The sequence below is a fragment of the Mirounga angustirostris genome, unplaced genomic scaffold (genome assembly GCF_029215605.1).
Source record: "Mirounga angustirostris isolate CCGP_5_RB_7025 unplaced genomic scaffold, mMirAng1.0.hap1 SCAF_13, whole genome shotgun sequence".
NCBI classification, from domain to species: domain Eukaryota; kingdom Metazoa; phylum Chordata; class Mammalia; order Carnivora; family Phocidae; genus Mirounga; species Mirounga angustirostris.
Genome location: NW_026991721.1, coordinates 105,861,654 through 105,883,889, shown reverse-complemented (window position 1 = coordinate 105,883,889; position 22,236 = coordinate 105,861,654).

Genomic DNA, 22,236 nt, shown 5'->3' with positions numbered 1-22,236 from the left:
TCTTCTTGAAGATCTGGCCTCTATCAATCTGCCTCCCTACTCTGCCTTTCTCTTTCCTCCCTTGTCTTCCTTTTCCTCTCCCTGCGCTCGGCCACCACACTGATTCACTCACTCACAGGGAACCCTTCACAGACAGCTAGCATTCTTCAGTTACGGTCAATGTCTCCTCTCCACAAAGTCCTTCTACAGGCTTTGCCTTTGCTTAGATGTGTTTGGAGAAATACAGAATAACTATTATTTGATTGTATGAATTTATAATTTTTTTGTTCATAGAGCGTCTCACCTGCTAATGTAGAAAAATAAATCAGCAGGGAGAATATGGTGTAAACCAAGAGCTCCTGAGTCCGGATGGTGGTTGAAAATTCCATGTCTTTCTACCAATTCTAAACTCACCGATCTTCCCAATTAGTCTCATGTCACGCATGTCGTAGCTCACTTAGAAGAAATTAATACCAAGTTTGAGTATGGTTGTGTAGTTAGAGGAGGATTAATAATCTACCTCTGGAGTTCTTCATCTTATAAACCTGACTATAGTCTAAATACCGTCGACTGTAGGACTCCCAAGTGATTCCTGGCTTACTGCAGTAACCAAACCTGTAGCTTACCTGTACTCCAAGCTGTCAGTTAAATGACAAAGGCTTTCTTGAGAGATGGTTGCCCCTGGGGGATTGGTGGTGCCCCTGTTAACCTACCTGGAGTTTAATGCTGCCATTTTGTTGAGGAATCTACTCAAGATCTCCCCAAGTCACCCAGAAGCCACTCCCTTTTTGCCCTCCAAGCTCCTTAGGTACAGGGACCAAGCAGGATCACAAGAGTCAGCGAGGTAAGGTTATTTTGTAGCTCTTTTTATTGTTTTGCTATTGTCTAGGTGGATGCAAAGACCAAAGATGCTTCACTTCTTTTATTTTGGTGGAATATTTCTTTGGATCACACCTGTCTAACCCATCCCAAGAGACTTTATTAAGATCTGATTTAGCAATAACAGGAATTGAGGAAATTTGAAACTTAAATATAATAACTACCTGTCATGACTGGTTAAAAATATGACAGATGCCACAATGCCATGATATTTTGCACTAATCAGAACATCTTCTTCCCTAACTTCTGCAGTCTAATTAAAATCATCCTCCGCAGTGATTGTTCTACAATTTCTTCCTCCTCTCAGGTCATTGTGTCTGAACCTCTGAGATTCTAAAGCAGCTTTAGACACCAAGGTCAAGGTATGCTGCCCTAGTCCAATTACTCTCACTTGCTTGCTCACATGCAATTATAAGACAGTGGACTTTCACCTAATTAGAAAGAGGCTGTTCAGTCCATCAAAACTACCTTATGCTTAGAGAGAGGAAATAGACAAACTTTACAAAATATAATATTACATGAACGCCTATTCTGAAGGAGAGAAATATTTTGTGAAAGTTGTAATGAAAGTTTAAAAACAGGACTGAATTTCCTGTGTGTTTTTTTTTTTTCCTTTTTTTCATGGTGAAATGGTTTCCTCACCTTCTGAGATTCAGAATCCCCACATGATGCTAATGATATTTAAATTCCCCAGGTGAGGGGAGGGGTGGGGTGGAAAGGAATAGGGCTCTGACTTGAGCCGGCCTATGGATGCTCGAGTGTCACCTTCTAGGGGCGGCATTTAGTCGGGTGCCCAGGGTAGAAATTAAGTAAAATCTAGAGTCAAATCACTAGATTGAGCAAAACATTGGTCTGAAGGCAGGAAGGAAAACTGATTAAAGGCCCATGACTGGGATTGGAGAAAATGTGATGGAGCGAGTGGGTTTTGGAGAGTGGATGGTAGGCAGAAGAAGACTCCTTTTTGAAGGGCATCTGTGGCTACTCTTGGGAGATGAGTGAGCTTTAAGGGTACCGGGAAGATGAGTTTCTCTTCTATTTTGACTCCAGGTTTGAGCGCTGTTTAAGACTGGAATGTACACCAGGAAGCTAATTTCAGCTTCAAGTCCTACCTTGAAAGCTCAGTAGCATAACTGACCTTGAGAACACGTAGGAGCACTAACAGCAGACTGAGAGACTCATAGGAAGATTGGGCTTGGGGGGAAATGTAAAGTGGTGAGCTTTTTGTCAGAGTTGTTCTCCCACCATTTTCTTGATTCCTCAACAGCATGTCACTTGGGTGGAGGCATGGGGGCAGGGGCATCCGTAGGCAATTTCCCATCATTTAGGTGAGTGGTCCTTAAAGCACGGCCCCAAACCTTGAGTATTCCTGAAACCTTTTCAGGGAGCTTACAAGGCCGAAGATGTTAATAATAACACAAACGTGTTATGTACATTTTTCTCCTTCTCAATTTCTCATCAGTATACAGTGGAGTTTTCCAGTGTGATATGCTAACAGATTGAATACAGAAACAGATGAGAATTTTACTCTTTCTAATAAGCCTTTTAGCATTTTTAAGATGTAAAATAATGTCTCTCTTCTCACTATTTTTTTGCTTTGATGAATATTCATAAATATATATTGTATGAACACATTATTTATTGTTAGTTTTAAGTAAATTTGTAAAAATATTTTTGGGTTTAACTTCAAATATGGTTTACCATACCAAGCAAAAGCTTTTGGAGTCCTCAGTGATTTTTGTGTGTACAAAGAAGTTCTGAGACCAGAAAGTAGGAACATTACCTTAGGTCTGTGTCTCCCTATGCTTCTTATTCTCATGTAGGTAAAGTTGACGTCTGGTTCTGTGATCTAGTGTTGAGGGCTCCATGCAAGCTCCTCTTGGAATGTCACCCATCAGCCCATTACTGATGTCTGATATACCACTATTTGCAATTTCTTCATTTGGGGTAAGGGATGCACCATGCAGAGGACCCTAAAAGGTAGAACCTACCAAACCTCATCAGCAGTTAGCATCCTCACCATCACCTCACCATCACCATCACCAGTGTAATAAGGCCTCAGGTCAGCAGTTGGCAAACTTCAGAGGGCATTAAATGGAGGCTACTCACCCCTTATTCTTTGGAATAAGGCTTGGAGGGTGTAGCTCGGAAAGCTGAATGTTCACGTGGTCCTTGGGTTATTCTTAAGTAGGCAGTTGGATGTGATGTGATGGCCTATTTGTCATGCTCACTCCATCATCACTATCTATAGCAAAGTACATGACATATAATGAGATTTAAATATCTGCCACTTGGAAGAATGAGGTAATACCGCATCAGGTGCATAGGGTAGAGGGTTGCAGCAACTGTCTGGTGGGTCTGACTTCAGGAGGAAGGTGAAGATGTTGAAGTCCAGAATCCAGGGCAACTTGAGGACATGGTGAGCCTCAGGAAGGAAGGGGAAAGAGAACAGGGAACAGAGGAGACAAACAGAACCGATGCTGGTGATGGAGTCCTTACTGTAGGTCTGATGTTATGCTAAGACCTTATATACTTCACCTTGTCTTAATTCTTACAACAACTTTGAGAGAGGAGTATTCCTATCTCCATCTTTCTGGCACAGATATTCTCTCCCCACCACCTTCCTTTGGGTTTTCCTGGAAGTACAAAGGGGAGATGCTTGACTGTAAAAAAGACAAGATTTGACTCATACCTCTGTACCCATCCTCTTCATCTGTCAAACTGGGAGAGGGTTCAGAAGTAGATGGAGGAATTTTGGAAATGTTTGGATGTCTTCCAAACATGCATTTTTTTTCCCCCATTTTCCCTAAGCTTGTGTGCTAGTTTTCTGGCTGTGAATCTGTGCATCACCGTTGCCAAGACCATGGGTTCCTGACACTGTTTTGAGTCCATCCTTGTCTGTTTGGTTAGACTGACCGCTTGTTCTGCTGTAGGTGCCAGATGCGTGATCCGCTCAGTCCTGTGCTGGGGATGACTCATTTCTTACTGTTTCTGTCTCCTCAGTTATGGTTCAAACCAGTCCAAAGAAATCTACTTTCTTCTCTCCTTCAGATAAGATTGCTATAGTTAGCAAAACAAATAACAAAATCATGAGTTTCAGATAAACGATATGTACTTTTTTAGTTTAACTTTGTCCCACACAACATTTGGGACATACTGTACTAAAAAATACTATTTATGTGAAACCTCACATTTAACTGGATTTCCTATATTTTGTCTGGCAACTTTACAGAAAAAAAAATCAGTGTTCTGTAACTCCTGACTTTCTTCCTAAGAGCAGCACCAATTTCCCTTCTTTGTTAACCTTTAGCTAATAACTCCATCACATCACATAATGGCTATAGTTTTTTTGTTGAGAACATTGAAGATTTACTCTCTTAGCAGTTTTCAGGGGTATAATAGAGAACCATTTTTATTCTGTATAGCAGCATTCATAATTTTTGTGGTTTTTATTGAAGTATGATTCACATACAATGCTGTATTAGTTTCAAGCATACAACACTGGTTCAATAATTCTCTATAGTGCTCATCATGCTAAGTGTAGTCATCATCTTTCACCATACAATGTTATTAAATATATTGACCGTATTCCCTTTGCTATACTATCCATCTCTGTGACTTATTTGTTTTATAACTGGAAGTTTGTGACTCCTAATGCTCTTTATTTCATTCTCTCACCTCTACCCACCTCCCCTCTGCCAACCATGAGTTTGTTCACTGTATTTAAGAGTCTGCTTTTTTTATTTGTTCATTTGTTTTGTTTTTTAGATTCTACATTTAAATGAAAACATAAGGTATTTGTCTTTCTCTAACTTACTTCACTTATTTCACTTACTGTAATACCTTCTTGGTCCATCCATGTCATTGCAAATGGCTAGATCTCATTCTTTTTAATGGCTGAGTAATATTCCATTATATATGTATATATATATAATGTGTGTGTGTGTATCCATTCTTCTGTTGATGGCCACTTGGGTTGCTTCCACATCTTGGCTATTGTCAATGATGCTGCAATAAATACAGGGGTGCATATATATTTTTTTGAATTAGTGTTTTTGTTTTCTTTGAGTAAATACTCTGAAGTGGGATTTTTGGATTATATTTCTATTTTTAATATTTTGAGGAACCTCCATACTGTTTCCATACTAGCTGTTATCAATTTACATTTTCACTAAAAGTGCAGTGTTTTCTTCTCTCCACATCCTCACCAACACTTGTTACTTCTTGTGTTGTTGATGTGAGTTGAGATCTCACTGTGGTTTTTGATTGGCATTTCCTTGCTGATTGGTGATGTTGAGCACCTTTTCATGTACCTGTTGGTCATCTGTATGTCTTCTTTGGAAAAAGGTCTATTCAATTCCTCTCTCCAGTTTTTTATTTGAATTGTTTAGTTTCTGTTGAGTTGTATGAATTCCATATGTATGTATGTGTATATTATATATGTATACATATATGTGTTTATATATACATATGTATATATGTATATATGTTTATATATACATATGTATATAAATAAACACATATATATTATTATAATAAACACATATATATTAGCTAAACCTTCCTCCCATTCTGTAAGTTATATTTCTATTTTGTTAGTTGATTGTTTTGGCATACAGAAGCTTTTTAATTTGATGTAGTCCCATTTATTTATTTTTGTCTTTGTTGCTTATGCTTTTGTTGTCATATCCAAAAAATCATTCATCATCCAGATCAATATCCACGAGCTTTTCGTCTGTTTTCTTCAAGGAGTTTTATAGTTTCAAGTCTTACATTTATATCTTGAATCCACTTAAAGTTAATTGTTGTGACTGTTGTAAGATAGAGGTGTGATTTCATTTTTCTGTGTGTGGTTGTCCAGTTTTCCCAACACCATTTATTGAAAGGACTCAAGGGTGCTCCACTGTCAACATTCTTATTGAACATAGTATTGAAAGTCCTAGCCAGAGCATTCAAGCAAGATAAATAAAAGGCAGCCAAATCAGAAAGGAAGAAGAAAAATTTTCTTTATTTGCAAATGATAAGATCTTACACATAGAAAGTCTTAAAGACCCAACCAAAAAGCTGTTGGAACTAATCAACAAATTAATTAAAGCTGCAGGATATGAAACCAGCATACAGATATCAATTGCATATCTATACATGGACAAAATACCTGAAAAATACTAAGAAAACCCATTCACAATAGCATCCAAAACAATAAAATACTTAGGAATAAATTTAATCAAGGAGGTGAAAGATCTGTATACCTAAAACTATAAGACTTTGATGAGAGAAATTAAAAATGACAAAGAAATGTTAAGATAGTCTTTGTTGATGGATCAGAAGACTTGATATTGTTATGGTGTCTACTACTGAAAGCCATCTGTAGACTCAATGGCATTTTTCACAGAAATAGAAAAAAATCCAAACATTAGTGTGAAATCACAAAAGACCCTGTATAGCTAAAGCAATTCTGGGAAAGGACTTTAGGTCTCAGTTGTTTCTGCAGAGAATTATGGGCAGTGCAGGAATGATGTCTTCCTGTATCTGTGCCAGGTCCTGGGCCAATCTTTAGACCTGTCCCACCAAACTGAGCTAAAATCACCCTTATGCCAAATCTGACACCTTATGTAGAGTTCAGTTGCAGTTTATTCCAACATGTTTTGTTTCCAGAGATTTCTGTTAATCAAATCCTTTCACCACAAGACATACCAGATAATCTTTCTTTAATGTAAAACTAATTATTTTCTTCTCACTACTTAAAATTTTCAAAGTCTTCTTAAGGCCCTCAAGGTAGATTACAAATCTCTTAAGAATGCTCTACAAGCCTCCACACCATCTAGTCAAGGCTTCTCTCTGAGATCGAGTTCTACTCCATTGTTTCGTGCTTCTGCTCCATCCCTGTTGAGTTCTCTGTAGTGCAAGTTTAGCACCTGACTTTTCTTTCCTTGCATGCACATGCTGGTCCTTCTGCCTGGAATGTCTCTCCTTACCCATCTACCTGATGACTGCTACTAATCCTTCAGATCTAGACCTAGACATCATTTCCTGCAAGTTTTCCCTGATACCACCTCCTCCCCACTGGGTCTGGAATAGGTAACTCTCTTATGTGATCTGGAAATACCTTGGACCTCCCATATCAGTGTACTTAATACACAATACAAAAATAGGATGCTCAGTGCCCCTATGTTGAACTCTAAGCTCTGTGAAAGTAGTTCACTATTGTTGCCCTTGTGTTTGGCACACAATAGATGACAAATCCTTGACAAAGAAGTGCTATGTTCAAAATTCTAATCATTTAATATGGTATGGGAAAGATTGGGTTAATCGACTTCAGATATAAAAAAGTGAGGGTACTTTTGTTCTGGTTCAGCTGGATTGAGTTTTTAATCACCTAACCACTATGAACCTCTGTTTCCTACTCAATAAGATAAGGAAATAAGTGATTTCCTCAAAGGGATATTGAGAGAATTGAACGAGATAGCAAATACCTTTATAAAGTACAAAATACAACTGGGAGGTGTTTTTCTAATCAAACATTCTAGTTAACTGATTGACTGATGGCATTTAACCAAAAGATTATTTGCACCTAAGTGCTTCAAAAGCCAAGCATTTCTATTTTTTTCTGAAATTACTAATTAAAAAAATGAAAGGTTTAGCCCTTAAGAGAATCTTGGGGATTCAAGAGGATTTTTTTTTTTTTTTTTTAAGTAGGCAGAATAGATTGTGGAGATCAGGAAATTGATGTAACTCAGCAGTCTGACATTAGAAGATTTTGGGGAGAGGAGAAGATCTCTTCTTCCAGGGCATTGTTTATGTTCTGCCCCAGCACTGATGGGTCAACCGACCTCTTATGTTCTTGAGTTCTTTCTCAATCTTTCTCTTTGTGAATGGAGCATAGTTTTCCTTCACGTCACCTAGTTGTAACCACCTGTTCATCATTTTTACCCTATTCCATCTCCATCTTCATTCACTATAGTTTTTTGTTTGATTTTTTAAATTAAAAATGGTATGGTAATTACCAATGCTTTTCATCTCCATGACCTATTCATTTTATAACTGGAAGTTTGTCCCTCTTAATCCCCTTTATCTATTTCACCCATCCCTCCCCTCCCTTCCCCTCTGCCAACCACCAGTTTGTTCTCTGTATTTAAAAATCTGGTTTTTTGGTTTGTTCATTTGTTTTGTTTATTTGGATCCCACATATGAGTGAAATCATTTGGTATTTGTCTTTTTCTAACTGGCTTATTTGACTTAGAATAATATACTGTAGGTCCATCTATGTTGTTGCAAATGGCAAGATCTCATTCTTTTTTATGGCCAAGTGATATTTCATTGTATGTATGTACCACTTCTTCATTCATTCATCTGCTGATGGGCGCTTAGGTTGCTTCCATATGTTGGCTATTATAAGTAATGTAGCTATTAACATGGGGAACATATATATCTTTTTGAATTAGTGTTTTCATTTTCTTTGAGTAAATACCCAGTAGTGCATTCCCTGGATATTCTGAGATACCAATATCAGTATCTATATTCGTTTTGTATTATTCAAGATAGAATTTCAAGATGTCTTCTATTGTTAGCTCCCATATTTGATAGCTTAGGACATACCCCTGTGCTTCTAATACAAGTTCTTCTAGTATCTATCCAAGGATTATTTTCCTGCAAAGAGAAATTACAACGCTGTAAATATTTATCACTTGGAGCCAAGTGGAACCTCTTATGTCACAGTAAAAGCAAAACCTACTTTTGGACTTTGCCTTCATCACAGAAACTCCAGAGAGAGGAGTGTGACAACTGGCTTTACCCCCACTGCTCTCTCCCTCCTCTTTCCTCTCTGATTCAAAATAAGGGGAGTCTGGGCCTGAGAAGTATGACTTTCCTCCCTTGGTCCATAGCCATCACTTTAAGACTAAAAGTTTCTGTGGGACCCTCATCTTATCCCTCTACCCTTCAATTCTATGGCTTCCCCTGTATGGCAGACTTTAACACCCAGTAGTTCATGGTGTAGTTATCAACCATGAAATGAATGGCTTATGGGTATGCAGACATGTGGTTTATCTCCAGCTCCATGGTGGCTAGGCAGGCATGGCCTGGGGTTTTGAGAGCCTGTTTACTGTGGTACTCCGTACACATAGTACCATTTTCTGTGTTTTTCTTGAGAACGATTGCAGAGCAATTCTTGACTGTCAATACTTACATGGCAAGTGATTCAGGAGATCCTATTTGTATTTCTGCTTTAGCAGCTCTGCTGGGTTATAATGGGGCACCAGGTGTTCTATTTTTATGATAATCCTACATGTTGGCTGGAAGAAATGCTGAAGCAGGCTTTGGAACCACAGGCTGAGCCCTAGAACACTGTGGATTAAAATCCTATGCAAAGACCAGGCATGAGACTTGAAATTTCGAGTCTGTTGGGTAGACATGGAATTGATTCCAACATTCAGTAAAGTAGAGGTGTTCAACCTCTGTCTTTGGGCAAATGTTGGGGCCAGGAGGAGGAGTCCTATTTAGTTAGGCATTGCTGATAGAGCGTTAATATTCTACGACTCAGTCCTGGGATATTTTGCTCCAAATTGTGTGGGGAAAAAAACCCCCAAACAAATGAACAAAAAGAAAAAGGTTGTGAGGAAACTTACAGTCAGAGTGTCTTTGGGAAACCAAGTAAAAGTGCTGCAATGCTTGTAGGGATGACTCTTCATTTTGGAGCAAGGTGTCTCAGTCTCCACACTATTGACAGGCTGGACCAGATAAGTGCCATGGGGCTGACCTGTGCCTTGCAGGATGTTCAGCAGCATCACTTGCCTACTCACTAAATGCCAGTAGTGTCTGTCTGTGTGTGTTCTCCCCTATTCCAGACATTGGCACGTATTTCCCGGGGAGCAAAATTGCCCCTCTGTTGAGAAGCACTGCTAGGGAGAAAATGGCAAGATCTCACTGGGGAAGCGCTGTCCGTGGGGGCAGCTATGCTAGGTGCTGATTGAGATGACCACATCGGGCAGGTGAGAGAGACAACATCCACAGCCTCAGGGGCAATTTAAATCACACTGAGGAAAATAGACGAGCCACAGAAAACTTGGTGGGCCAAGAGGGGACACACAGAGGTTGGGTTCCTGTAACCATGCTAGGTGAGGTTCTGGAATCAAACACCTATGACCTGGACTGACAATCCATTGTCCCCTCCCTAGCAGTATGGCCTGGGGGCATGAGGGTCATATACTTTCTATCACTCATTCATTGAGTACTGAACACCACTATGTTTCAGTCACTGCGTTAGAGCCTGAGGCCAAAATGAATGAATAGGACTTTTGTACTTAATATGAACCTGCAAACAATCATGACCTATATTAATAAGTGACATCATAGTGGTTTATATAAGGTACAATGGTAGAACAAGTACAATACCCCCTTCTGCCTGAAGTCATCAGGGAAGTGTTTGAAGACCATGTAGTTCTTGACCTGAGACCTGAGAAAGATGAATGGTGAAAATTTGGCAGGTGGATTTAGAAGACCTGGAAAGGGTACTCAAGGTAACAGGGAATAAGATATGAATAGTACTGAGAGGTGGCAGAACACCCTACGTTCTTGGTTCAACACACAGTTATACACTGCAAGATGGTCATCTTCACGAGGGACATTTAAAATGTATGGGGTTAGATGGGTTCTCTGCAATTACTATTCAAGCTTTTATTGTTTCTGCCTTCATGGGAATATGTGGTCTGCTAGAAAGAAGCATTGACATGGACTCTGTGCTCCCTGGTAATGGAATACCAGATGCTTATGTGGTGTGGATGTGAAATGGGCATAGAAAAGGTAGCAAAGCCAAGATTCTGGTGTGACCTTAGTCACTAGGGCAGGTCATTGTGTTCTGAGGTTGCCACATGATTTATATATAGGACAATGGGAGAGCAAGGGGTCAAACATCAAGACAGAACCATCTTCACAGAGAAAGAATCACACGAGGATCCAAGACCTTAGTGACTGCAGGCCAGAATTCATTCTCAGCGTAGCCGTTGACTCTCTAGCTACTGTTTCTAAAGATATTGCAGCTATTATGGCTTTTTAAGGTGGGTCTGGCACTCACGTTTTACAGGAACTGCAGACTCATTTGCCAACTTTCTTTTATTTCTCAATGGCCCTCTTTTGTTTACTTTGCGTTGGTATGTTAATATCTTTCTCAAATGAGCCAGGAAAGATGAAAATGTTAAATTCATTCAAAAGACTTAGTTCCATAGCTCTGAAGAAAAGTACCTGTATCCTGAATCAGCACAGAAACTTGAAAAAAAAAAAAAAAAAAAAAGAAGGTCCCTGCTTGTATCCACTCTGATGAGGGGAAATTATAGGATATTTTAACAATGGAACAGGAAAATACCCTGACTGCAGTAGAGTCACATAATGATCCATTGCCATGACTGTTCAGTCATCCCATAGGGTCCTCATAATTCATGTTTACTCAGGGATGGAGAAACAAGAGGGACCTATAGGCAGGTGTTATTTTTGACCTACTTTTCTGGTTGGGAGGAGATTGGTACTTACTTGTCTCTATCCTGCCTTCATTATGTTACCTTGTAACAGTTAAAAAGGGGAAGTATTTCAACACCCTAATTCTGATGCTGAATATAATTCAGGTTGGATTTGGTCATAAAAATACATTTTAAATATAAACCTCAGCTTAATTTCTAAATCAGTTTCTCCACATATAAACTACTTACTTACAAAATGCACAAAGGATGAGAAGCCTTAAATGAATAAAAATCAGAAAGGGAAAGACCACGCAGGGTTAAAAATTAATTAGGTTTTACTAATGGTTGTTGTGTTTCTGTGTCAACCTCCTATTTTCAGGCAATTTTCACAATAAAATTGTCTATCACAATATCTATTTTACAAGACTTTTTTTACAATAGAATTCATTAAGTCTAATATTCTGCCTCCAAATATATTTCCGTATTTATTCAGAAGAGTTTTGAAAGCTCTGTCACATAGCTGATTTTTTCCCTTTACAGTTATACTTGCTAATATTGAATAAATAAGATTTTTCTCAACTTCAAATTGATTTTTTTCTCCTCTAAAGGTTGTTGCATGCAATATGGTAAAATATGTTAGAAGAGATTTCGGGCTTTGACAAAAATTATAAAATAGAAAATCCAGTACTACTGTTCAGCTACCCCCATCGTCATGTCAGCCTCCCATGCTCTCTTGAGATAGCCTTCTGTCATGTGGATCCTCAGCTTCCAGGATTTTCCTACCGTTAGAATTATTTGAGATGAGTATCTCTCCTAGAAAATAGTCTGCTTCTTGCCTTTGAAAATCTCAAGGCCTATGTGCTGCTCTGCATTCCCTCCTGGGGGCTCTGTGGTGGAGCACCCACATAGCTCACTGTACCTACTGTGAATAGAACAGGCTGCTTTTGAGTTGCTCTGTGCCAGAAGCAGAGTGAATATGACACCCTTTTGTGGAAGGGGACCCGTGCACATTGCCCACACACCATCCCTGCTGGGGCACCGATCTCCCTTCCTTATCTGTCAGCCACTGGTGGGATTCCTTCCTAGTCCCATTGGTGAATCCCCAGCACCTGATATAGAATAAAGAGAAATACTTCCTGTGTGTGTGTGACTGATTTTGCCATTTGAGCACTAGATACACTCATTCTTTATTCTGTAACAGAATCATAAATAGGGAGTTTCAACTGAAGCATTCAGATACAAAGATACGGAATTGCAAGATTAGCTGCCTGGCCGCATACAGATTTTCAAAGAAATATTGGACAATTGGTTTTACAATTCTAGAAATGATCATCCAGAAGAGGGAAATAAAGAGGTGTAAAGAGTGAAGATGAAAAGAGCATCTTGGAAGGTGATTTCCTAGGTGAGGGAACTGTGGGGAGGGGAAGGGGTGCTGCCCTTGGTTCAAGCCTGGTGGCTCATCAGGCATGTCATCGGGACCTTTGAAAAGCTTGTCAAGTGTTCCCTGTAGCTGGCAGGTGCAGAGACTGGTGGTGTCTCATGGCTAGTGACCGCAACTGAGGAAAGGATGGTTCCAGAGAAGGTCCCACACCTGGAACATCACTGAATTCTCCTATGACCGGGGGTCAGAGGCATTTAGGTCCCAGAGAGCAGATGTGGAACCACCAATGGGAGGTTAACCCTGAGGTCTGTTTAAAAGGTCAGGGTAAGGGGGACCTTGGAAACTATGGGTTTTCAATCAAGGGTGATGCTGAGTGGATGGAGGAGGGGCCAGCTGATGGAGAGGCCCCAGCTACCACAAAGAACTGCAGCGTGGAGGCCCCAGCACCAAAGAACCTTGGGATGTACCCATGAGACCATCATAGCCAGAAGTGAGACCCAGAGTGCAAGCCTACCCTGTTCCTTCCAGAAGGCTCCCCTCTGAAGGCAAGGCAGCTGTCTGCACCGTGGGGCACCCTTGACAGGTCTTACCTTTGAATGGAGGTTGAAGTGTGGGTTGTGTTGAATTGAAGTCTGAATTTCTCAATTAAAAGTCTATTCTATGATACAGTGTTGACAGTGTCTCAGTGACATGGTTAGGTTAAGAGTGATCAGAAAAACCAGTGGATAGTCTGAGGTTCCATCCAAAGTACCGGAGGAGGACAGCTTCATGAAGGAGGTTTAGAGGGCGAGAGGGAGCAAGTGTGGAGGGCCAGAATAAATGTGCTCTATTGGTTTTACACCAGGAATCCACTTGGACATTTTTTTTCTTGTGATACTAATTTGATTCTCTGCCTTACATCTTCATGTCTCAAGAACACAGGGACATAAGTTCCTAGGGTTTTGAGACTCTGCATTGAGCAAGACAGAGTCCTGTGTATATAAGCCAAGTCCTGTAAAACCTGCCCAGTATAAACCACACCTGATGAGCGGTGCCTGTTTTCAGGAACAGAGGGCCAGGAAGATCTGAAAGGCACATCCAGAATCAGTTGCTATTAGCAGGCATCTAGGAAAGAGTGCTAGGAACTTGATTATTATTATTTTTTAAATAAACTCGAAGAATACATGCCTACAGATGAAATCTAATCACTGAAAAATACCTTCCCCTCTAGGATGACATTTTCCTGGGACAAGTTCTTCCCCTCCCCTTCTAGTCCATTCCTCTCCTCCACCTGCATCCCAAATTTGGTGTTCAAATGGGCATAGCCAGGGCTAGAAGTCAAAGGTGTGGTAGAAAACAGATGGTGAACTAACCACTTCAGAATTTATTTCCAACAAGTTTAAAGACCTTGTGCTTTTTTGCCATGCCTAGGACAGGAACTTTATTTTTAACGGTAATAATTAAAAATCTTTATATATATTTAGCAACAGAAAACTGTTGAAGACAACTTGGGGACCGTGTCTCCTCCTACTGGAGCTCTAGCATTTTGAAGGGCTTTAAGGGGCAGCTTACAGGTTCAGCCACCGCGAGTGTGGGTAGCGCCCCAGCCCAGGATACTGGAAGGAGCTGGAGTCAGTGTGGGAGGCTATGTGTGGTTCAGAGTTGGGGTACCAGAGCTCTACAGCAGGTGTCAAATTCTGGCTCCGCAACCTACGTCTGCAACTTACATAAACTCTGTGTCCTTGTTTCCTCATTCGCAAAATGCATGTATTAATAGTAGTTCATGACTTTGGAGAGGTTTAAATGAAAACGGTTACAAATGCTCTGGCCCCTCCTAAAATGTTCTTTTATCATGGTTCTTTGGCATCTTTCTTTCAACCAAGTGAGGTAATGAGAGGAGAAATGGCCTGCTGGATTTTGACAAAATGGAACCCTGGGGGAAGAACAAGAAAAGGACGACTTCTAGGATTCTTTGTTGTCAAGTGGACTGCAGAGCTTGGAATATCCCCCTGAAGGGAGATGTGGGGCCACATCAAACTGAACAGAGCTACAAATGTCTGCAGTAAGGCTTGGGGACTTCTGAGAAAGATAATGCTTTGTCTACCCAGTGAAGAGGAGACAACTGGCCTTGCCTGGGGTCTTCTAAGACACCAACACAGGAATTTGAGAGCCTGTCTAATACTTCATCTTTGTATCTTAAACTCAGCTTCCAACTAATTGGTGTGTTTTCATTTTGCAAGAAGTCTCATCTGCTATCATGACTGCTTCCATGGAATGGTAAAGAGGCTTTCTCCAAAATATCATTGAAAGCTCTGGGTGCCTTTTGTTTCATTTCTAACTACTTGTGCAAGCATTGAATGACTATCCACAGGCTAGCTGGAGGGAAGGATGGCTAGATCTACTACAAGCTTTCAGCCAGAAAAGGAAATGAAGGTTTGCATCTGGCAGCATCTGTTTGAATTCATTTGGAGAAGCAAGATTGGAGCTGCTCAAGGGGAAATATTTATAACTCTATATTCCCCTTGCAGTGCCTGGCATGTCCCTGCTCAATGAATATTTGTAGTATATTTGTGGCATTTGAGTAACTGAGAAAAAGATGAAATAGGGTGGAGGTGGGAGGCAGACTAGGAAGATATCAGGGTGTGGGAACACAAGGAAAGGGAAGGAAAGGAAAGGGCAGCCATATTTCGTGAGGAAGATCTTCATGTCTGAAAAAGTAGGACTTCAAGTATTCCTGCTGAGCGCCGTGTGAAGGGCAGAGCAGCTTCTCAGGGGTCTGCCAAGGAAGAATGCCCAGGGAAGCAAGAAGAAGGCAATGAGGAAAATCACAACTCCATTTTGGAAAGACCTCTGAAATTTCTGCCTGAATTTGGAATCTGAGAAAAGAATAGTGTAGAATCTGCAACAAGGGGCAGAAAAGAAGTGTTCAGTGGAGGCGAGACTGAGCATTTCCTTGGAGCAAGAGGGGACAGTGAAGTTCACACAAAGACTGCATGGAGCTGCTCTGAAAAGGGGAACACCTCCCAGGCACAGTGCTCCCTCTAGGAGGCTACCCTTGGGGGACAGCAAGAGAACCATGAGAAGAAAAGAATTAGAGAAACAAGAACGAAGGAAGCAAATAGTTCTTTATTATGTTTGTTTTGTACCGTCGGCGAGGATCAGTGGATCACGTATTTCCCTCTTTCCCTCTCTCCCTCCCTTCCTTTCTTCCTGTTTTGGAACACTGGTAAGCTTTATTCTGAATAGATAGTATGGAAATTTAGCTTCCTAGAATCACCTATGCACTCATGAGGCCACATGTGTAACATGACTTTAATGAGTACAAATGTGAAGGTGCAGGTTGGTTATTAAGCAAGGTCTGAAGACTGAAGACCTTCTCATCTTTATCTAGCTCCCAGAGAAAGGGTGTCTTGGGTTAAGTCCACAATGATCTAAGAAGAGTCACACGTAAAGTGCTATAGTTTTTTGTATTTTCACTGCAAAAGTCACTTCTGAGTGAAACTGTAAAACAAAAAGCTGAGCTCCAAGAAGACCTTTGGGTGTAATAGTAGCAGTTTGATGGTTCATGAAAATACTTGGGGGCAGCTGTGTTCTGGCCAGCTGCCTGAATCCACACATCTCGCCCTAGGGTCTCTGAGTGGGAGCTGACTAAACTAATTTACTCTGAGCATGAGGCACACTATTCACATCAAAAGAATATCCTTAAGTGGATAGAATGCAGCCTTCCCCTGGGGCTAGTTTTGCTTTGCTCTAGACAGGAGCTTGGCTGCCATCTGGAAATATGTCCTAACTTTACTGTTGAGCCAATAAAGCCTGAATAACGTGAAATGGCATAAGCTTTTAAGTAAGTCCATTGGCGAGGAAAACTTGCAGGGCGTGTTTATCAGAAGCAAGTAGCAGGAGAACATTAGAAGTGCAGTCCCAGCCAGGCTGGAAATCTAACTGAATTCCATGAATGGGAGCACTGCTGAATCGAAGAATAATGCAGTGGTTATGGCAACAGACTTTTTTAAGTCTTTAAGATGCGGGTTCAAATCCCCAGCATGGCCCCTTTCTCACGTGGCCAAGTTACTAACCTTCTCTGTATGAGTTTTCTCATTAAGTGAGGAAAATAATACCGACCTCACCGGGTTTTTTAACGTTTAAAGAAAACACATATGTAAAGCATGGGGAGTGCTTAGTGGTTTTCAACTCTGGCTGCACCCTGGATCCACTGGGGAAGGTTTAAAGCAATTGTTGTGTCCCACCTCAGTCCAGACAGACTCAGAATTTCTGAAGCTGGGACCTGGGATTTGTAGGTGCCGAAAGCTCCCAGGTGATTCTCATGCACTATGAGGGATGAGAACAATTGTAACCATATAGTAAACACTGAAGAAAGGATAGACACAGGAGAGTCTTCGGTGACAAAATGTTGGAAAAGAACTTCACATCGTGCGTAGCCTATAGTAAGTACTCAGAAAATGATAGCTATATTCTACTCACCCTAATTTTATTAAGCCATATGAATAATGATTTATAGTTGCTTCTCAGTATAAGGGTAATGAAGCTGGGCGATTACAGAATACAGAGTATAGATTTCACTTTGGGGAGTATCAAGTGTGGTAGGAGAAAGCATACCAAACTTCAAAATTTGGGCTAAGGGGGTATGTTCTTTCTTTCTTTCTTTTTTTTTTTAAAGATTTTATTTATTTATTTGAGAGGGAGCATGAGAGGGAAGAGGGTCAGAGGAAGAAGCAGACTCCCCGCCGAGCAGGGAGCTGGATGCGGGACTCGATCCCGGGACTCCAGGATCACGACCTGAGCCGAAGGCAATCGCTCAACCAACTGAGCCCCCCAGGCGCCCTAAGGGGGTATGTTATTTCTAAGTGCAGTGCCAAATTGCTGTCGTAACAAGTCAGCATTCATTGTTTCTTATGAAATTGATTCTTAATGGAGAGACAGGGAGCAGAGTGGCTAATGGTGTGATCTTCTGAGGCTCACTGTCCATGTTCCAACCTCAACTCAGTCAGTTATTAGCTGTGTGAGCCTGGGCATGGTATCTGATCTCTTTGTGTCTTAGTCTCTGCAATGATAAAATAGAGAGGACAATAGTACCTGTATCAGGGACGTTTTGCCGAGTAAATGAGTTAATAGAAGTGAACCACTCTCAACAGAGTCTGGCATTTAGTGATGACAAAACATTAGCTAGCAGGAGTAGAAAGTGTTCTTGAATTTTCCAAGATCTCTGTGTCAGAAGGCGATTGAAGTATGAAATAATAAGCTATGGTTCTCATACTTTGGTACGTTTCAGAATTTCCTGAGAGTCTTGTTAAAAAATCAGAATTCTGGGTGAATCTGATACACACAAAATTCAAGAATCTTTGCTATTTTGGAAATACTAGATGTTTTAGTCTTGGTTCTCCAGGGGAATAGAGCCAATAAGAGACAGCTTGATTGTTCTGTGTCTGTCCACCCTGTCTATCTATTATCTATCTATCTATCTATCTATCTATCTATCTATCTATCTATCTATCATCTATCTATCTATCATTGAAAGAGATATTTACTGTAAGGAATTAGCTCACATAATTATGGGGACTGAGAAGTCTGAGATCTACCATTGCAAACCTGGAGACCCAGGAATGCTAATGGTGTAACCTTCAGTTCCAGTTTGAGTCCAAAGTCAGGAGAAGACAAATGCCCCAGGTCAAAGACAACCAGGCAGAGAAAATAATCATTTCTTATTCAGGCTTTTATTCTATTCAGGCATTCAGTGGGTTGGATGAGGCCTACTTACATCGGGCAAGGCAATCTGCTTTACTCAGTCTTATTAAACGTTAATCTCATCCAGAAACAGCCTTACAGACACACCCAGAAATAATCCTTAGCCAAATATCTGGATACCCTCTGCCCTAGTGATGTTGACATGTAAAATTAATGCTCACACTAGATTAGGAATCACAATTTGGTTTAGGATCCCTAATGTCCTTAAATATGTAAGGACATTATAATCTATTGGGCCCCAATTTCTCTTTTGGGAAATGGGGGTGACATTCAGCTCTAACTTAGGTTCTTGTGAGGAGTAAATGAGATAATCACAATTCATGCAAGAGACAAATTTGTATTTTCTGAAAGACCCTAGGAGGTTAACAGTGTTTTCTTATTGTCTGCATATAATATAATTTCTTGGTTGTAATTATTTGTTATCTACCTTGTTTTGATAGAGTACAAAGTAAAATAACCACGCTGGAGTCCCAGTAGAATGATGTTTCCACCCGCACATACACACTTGATTATTTGGGTCTGATAGTCAGAAACAAAAACTTTGAGAACAGAGAAAGTCAAGAAAAATATGAAAAGTTTGGAAGACGAAGATTGATTAATACCTTTTCTTGAAATGTAGGAACTTTGTTGCAACCTCAAAGAAAAAATCTTTTAAACTGTTTTTCATGGTTTATACGTGGAAATAGTGCCTGCTGTTGAGGAATAATAACAATTATGGAATTAAAATATAATGGAAAGAAAACTGGGAGGAGTTTTAACCTTGACTGTATCATCTCCCCAGTTCACTGCTAGAGATGTGATGTTTTCAAGCACAGTAATTGGAAAAGCTATACCATCCTATAGTTTCCTTTTAGAATTTGCCTAGTGATGCTTGGCTTTGGTTCTTGTTTTTTTGGGGTTTTTTTGCATGTATGTGTGTGTGTGTGTATACTTGTGTGTATGTGTGAGATAACCGAGTCTCATAGATAGGCCATATTTAGCTAACCTTGTCTTCAAAGATCAGTGCCAAACTAATCATTCCTGTGATGTAAAAAGAGCCAGAACTCTGGAAATTAGAGCATCAGGGACCTCTTCTCTTCCCCCACTCAGAGGGAGAGTTATGGGGGAGTGGGGGTGGAGGGAGGAGAAGTCATGGTAATTTGAGGCTTCTAAAATCTTTCAAAAATCTTTCACTGAAAAAGGTGTATGACCTCACAGGATGAAGAAAATCTTGAGGCACCAAAAGTTTCTGAGGAAGTTTTCCAAAAGTTCTTTGCTTCTTTCTATATTCTTTCAAGTTACCTCTGGGCCCTGGAGCCATTTCTATAGGTGACTAATCCCTGGCAGGAATAATAAATACTTCATTCTGCTTCAAGATCTTCCCCGAGAAGGTGACCCATTGTTCCCTTTTGCTCAGTAGGAATTAGGAGGACAATCAGAAGGCTGGATCCTAACGCATGTCAGAGGGTCTGCCTCACTGACTGCATGATGCTGAGCAGTACAGGACATGATGATTTTATCAGAACAGTGGAGTTGAGGGAGGTCATGTACCCCTTCCCCCTACGCCTGCAAACTTCACAAAAGGAGAAAAAAAGTCTTTCAAAACCAATATAGAACAACCAAAATGATATAAAACACTCTATGTAAATGGTGAAGCATAAGCTACAAATCCATTCTAGAGCAGTATGTGAATCATAAATATTTCAAGATAGAAAAAATGATGAAGAATAATTCAGTAAAAATTCATTGAAACAATAATTCAATCCTACTGCTTATAGAAAGGCCCACCTTACCTGGTGCATGTTATGTGTCTTGCCAAAGGTACATCCTTCCTCGCTGAAAATTAGTCAAGCTGCACCTTTGGAATATAGAAATTCCTCTAGAGATGGCACAATCAATATTTTTTGATCTGAAATTTATTTCGATAGGGGAGGTTAGTTTAATAAATGTCACCAAAATTCCTGATATATCATTTTGTTTTATTTTAATGTTATATTATCTCTGTCAGAATTATAATTTTATAATATCGTATGGGATTGTCAAATATTTGTCATTTTACTAATTTTGAATCTTTTGTTCTATGTTTTATCACTAGATGTAATTCCTTTTTATTTTTCTCCAAATTCTGAAGGTCATAGGCTTTTTCTTGAACTCTTTGAAAAAGTCCAGCACCTCCACTATTCTGTTTACCACTGAGGTTCTGTTTGCCCCCTTTTTCCCAAACCCTAGAAGGTGCTGCCCTCTCTCTATTCACATGGTTGGTTTAAAAACTATTAATCTTGTTTTCATAGAATCCTGTGATTTCTGAAAAGGTAGAAATGAACACTTGACTTTTCCTTGCAACAGTTCGTGGAAGGCTATGGTAAGAAGAGCGAGGTTGATGAATCCCAAAACTTAATGTAAAAACTCAGGTACACCCATAAAGGTAAAATGGTTAGGATCCTAAGTAGGGTCAAGATACCAACCCAGACAGAAAGAAGGCAGGGGCCCAAGCATGGATAATAGTCTGGGAGAGGCTTTCTTGTTCGCACTTTTTTCCTGTCCCACTTCGCCCTGGACAGAGTAGCACCCACTGCCTTGATGATACAGAGAACAGGAGCCCCAGCCCACACCTGAAGTCCCGCTGGGCTGGAAGATGGTTAACAGTGTGTGCTGATACCATGATGTTTGTCCTGGTCGCCCCGCTAGCATTGAAGTACTCATCCTGCAGTCGTTGGGCAAGTTAGGGGTTGACGTTTCACACTTTCCTCCATTAGGACGTCCTTCAATGGAAGGCTGACCTCTGTCTTTCGATCTGCTTCCTTGGGAGCCCAGCTTGGTCGCAGTTGGATCTGCTCACTCTTGAACAAACCCCTCCACCACTTCTATGTCCCAGGCCCAGGGATTACAAATCAGGGAGGTAGTTTATTGGAAAAAGGAAGTCCGTGATGTAGGGACTCAGTCCTCTGAGGGACTGGGTTAAGATTTCCTGATGATTAAGTCATAAAACAAGTTAAGCTCAAACTAACATGAGAGACTCTGAATGAAAGCACATCTTCTACACTCATGTCCTGTATTTCCAGGAGACACAAGCCAGGAGCAGGGCCTCCCTCCAATGAACCAGTGTTGGTCCAATAAATTCACTATAATTATCTTAACTCTCTGAACCTGAGGTTAAAGAAAAAAATTTATGTCTAACTCTAGTTGATCTCTTTTTACCTTTAATTCACTTGTTTGCTTTCAACTGTGGATTTGATGGTGACTCTATAGTATTGTAAAGTATATGCTGCAAACACTCAGATTCATAATTAGCCATTTTGATAAGCAGATGAGTCCTTTTCCAACTCCCTGAAACTCTGAATAATACCTGTTCTGTTCAGAGAAAAAATATATTTTAATACAGAAGGACAAGTGTGAGTACGGTTTACTAAAAATTGTTTTTCATGGAAGCAGTTGTAGATTCTAGAAGATTCTATGGTTCCTAAATCCAAAAGCCATCAGAATGGAGGCACTTCCAACATCAAATAAACTTTCGCACAAATGAACTTCTTCATCATTTTAGTTGATGGTCCATCATTTGGAGTACTAGGTCAGATTACCTCTCACCTGAATTTTTGCAGGTGGTGGTGTCAGAAATGAGATGGAAAATTTCATACCAAAGCCCTTTACTTGAAGGGGCATGGCTGAAGCAGGCTGGAGTACCAAATGTTGTGTAATTATCAAATGGGAATAGGCCCCACCAGGCCCCTCTAGAATGAGCTTTGTGTAGACTATCTGCCCACTCTAATAATTGGGTGTCTATGGCTGTGGATGCAGCATCTCTTCTACACAATACATGAGAAGATGCTTATT